Source organism: Phaseolus vulgaris, chromosome 4, assembly GCF_000499845.2.
Source record: "Phaseolus vulgaris cultivar G19833 chromosome 4, P. vulgaris v2.0, whole genome shotgun sequence".
Classification (NCBI taxonomy): Eukaryota; Viridiplantae; Streptophyta; class Magnoliopsida; order Fabales; family Fabaceae; genus Phaseolus; species Phaseolus vulgaris.
In genome coordinates this window covers 31,295,846-31,299,209 of record NC_023756.2, presented here as the reverse complement: position 1 = coordinate 31,299,209, position 3,364 = coordinate 31,295,846, and positions in this window count along the sequence as shown.

Here is a 3,364-nt window from a genome sequence, read left to right as displayed (position 1 = left end):
GTGCTTTGACTGAGCATTAAATGCTTTTCTAACTGTTTACGCTCTAGTTTTTAATGCTTTGACCAATCTTTAAATGCAATTAATAGTTTGTTGAGATTATACAACAAACAACTTTGTTTTACAAATAGAAAAACAAATTTGGGTTTTTAAAATAAGATTTTGATTAAGAGAAAAAGTTGAGATTGCTTAGAGATTGAGTTTGATCAAAGAGTGTGAGATAGGGTTTTCAGCTTGTATTGATTTCAGATTTGTTCTGTAACAAGTGTAATCATTTGTATCTTTTGAAAGAAACTTTTTGTGTGTTTTTGAGACGTGTTGTGTGTTCTTAAGGGGATCAAGATCAGCATTCTTAGTGTTGTTGTGCTGACCAAGGGAAGTGTGTGTCTTGAGGGGATCAAGGTCACTTCTTTGGTTGTGTTGTAAGTGATCTAGGGTTGATTGCTTAGTGGATTTCCTTAGTCGTTTCTGAGAAGACTGAATGTAGCTCTCGGTTTATAGTGAACCAGTATAAACCTCTGTGTGCATTCTCTCTATCCTTAATCTCTTTAAATTTAATTTTAAATATTTGTGAACTGGTATAAACAACTTATTGTTTTTCTGGTGCTGTTGTTTTTGCTTTGTGTTTCGGCAAACTGATTTCCCAATCAATTGTTTCTTGAAAAAATTTCATTCCAGGCTTAAAAGTTTGCGAAAACCCTCTTTAAACCATTCACCCCCCCCCCCTTCTAGTTTAAAGCCATCCATTCTAACAATTGGCATCAAGAGCTTGGTTCTTGAAATTTATTCAAGTGTGATCCTAGAACTGTTTTTTAATGACTGATAGACTACCTTTTGGGGAAGGTGCTTCAATCAACAGACCACCTCTGTTTTGTGGTTTGAACTACCAATTTTGGAAAGTCAAAATGAAAAACTTTGTAGAATCACTTGACAAAGGTATTTGGGATGCAACTGAAAATGGTCCTTTTGTCCCAAAATTTGAAAAAGATGGATCATCCATTGAAAAGCCTTGGTCTCAATGGACTGATTCTGAAAGCAAGAAGGCCAAATTTGATTGCATTGCTAAAAACATAATAACCTCTGCTTTGAATTCAAATGAGTTTTTCAGGGTCTCTCAATGCAAATCAGCAAAGGAAATGTTGGACACCTTGGAAGTAACTCATGAAGGTACAAATGAGGTGAAGAAAGCTAGGAAGCATACTCTAATCCAAGAGTATGAGATGTTCAGAATGCTCAAAGGTGAAACAAATGCTGAAGTACAAAAAAGATTCATGCACATCATCAATCATCTCATGAGCCTTGACAAGACCTTTGAAAAGGAAGAGCTAAACATCAAGATTTTGAAATGTCTTGATAGAGCATGGACACAAGGTAGGTATGGAAAAAAGAAATCCAATGATTTTAATTCCAATAACTATACTTGTTTTGGTTGTGGTGAGCAAGGACACATAAAGGCAGATTGCTCAAACAAAAGCAAGGAGAAAAAGCCTAGCTACAAGGAAAAGAAGGGCAAGACAAATAGAGCCTACATAGCTTGGGATGAGAATGAGGTATCCTCATCAAGTTCATCATCAAGTGAAGAAGAAAAAGCAAACATCTGTTTGATTGCTGAAGATGATGATGAATCTTGCAGCTCAAGTGAAGTAAGTTCTTGTGCTTCTTTAAATGAACAAAATTATAGTGAATTGCTTGAAGCTTTTCAAGAAACTCACGATGTAGTTAATCGATTGTGCTTTCAAACAATATATTGAAAGAACTTAACAGCTGGCTGGAAAAGAGAGTGAAGGCACTTGAAGAAGAGATTTAAAAATCTAAAAAGGATTTTAAAAATCTGGAAACACATTTCAAAAACTCTTCTTGCAAGTGTGACACTCTCATTTGCGAAAATTGTGAAAACCTTGAGAAGAAAGTGCATTATCTTGTTAATACAGTGGATAAGCTTTCGAAGGGAAAATCTAACTTTGAGAATGTCTTGGCATCTCAAAATTGTGTTTTAGGAAAGGCTGGTTTAGGTTTTAATACACAAAACAAATAAGATAAGTTTTCAAAACATTTTTCAAGAAAGACAATAAAACAACCGATTGTTAAGTCGAAACAACCGGTTGTTACATGCTTTTACTGCATGAAAAAGGGCCATTCGGTTAGATTCTGCAAAATAAGGAAATTTTATGTTCCCAGGGGCTTCATGAAATGGATTCCTAAAGGATGTGAGGTTCCAAATGAGAAAAAGGAATCAAATGGACCCACAGTTGTAAAGGGGCCAAATCTTGTTGCTTGAACTCATGTTTGTGCAGGAAATCTAAAGAAGTGTGAAGGACTGAGTCAACTGATCAAGTTCTTGGAAGAAAAAGACCAACATTGAAGTTGAATCAATGTTTTGTATCTATCCAAAGGCTCTCAACAGTTAAATGAGGCTTCTTGATCACAAAGCACATAGCTCATTGAAAGAACATCATAAAGGATAAGACCTTCCTTATCTTTATCTTTAATTTTTGTTTAAAGTACAGATTCATGCTTGAATATCTTCTTTAAAAATGTTCAATTTCATCTGCTTTGAATTCTTTCTGCTCATGATTAAAAATTCAAAATCAGTTTTACTGCTGCAGAAAAACAACCGAGTGTTTCCTCGAAACAACTGATTGTTTTGTGTCTGACAACACTGTGAAGAAATCAATTTAATTTCTTCTTTGAATTTCTATCCGTTGCAGATCAAATTAAAGAAAGAATCCTTGGTCAATGAACCTGTGTTGAAAGCTGATCACGCTCAGAAAGAAGTTACAACAGTCATAAAGGAATATATTCCACAATCTTGAAAATTTAAGAGCTTTTATGACTAATCAAAGATCACATGTGATGACCATGTGATTTTCTGCTTTTTCTGACGTTTTCTGTGCAGGGCTTGGTCAAGTCTTTTCTCTCTGAAAATCCGGTACCCACTCATGTCATTGAATGCTTTATGATTTTGTTTTTGCTATAAAATTTGTTGCAGCTGATCTCTTTCACAAGAACAACCAATTGCAACATCTCTTGCAATTCTTGTGTGAGCTTTTCTCTGCATCTTCTCTTCCATCATGGAATCAACTCCTCCCACCTCAAAGAGAGTTAAAACCAGAGCAGTAAGGTCTGGAGGAAGGCTAGAAGGATGGTTTTCTGGTGATAATGATCTTTTGAAAGGTATAGGTTTGAGACTAGCACCAAAGTGATAAACAACCCTAAAGTTGTTTGCTTGATTGGTTGAAAAGCCAAAAAGCTAGATAATGTAAGCAGGCTGCTCAAAGATCAATCTCTCAGAAAGTTCTTGGAGATGAAGGGGAACATCTACCCAAATTTGATTAGAGTGTTCTACACAAATCTCAAATTTGAGGGA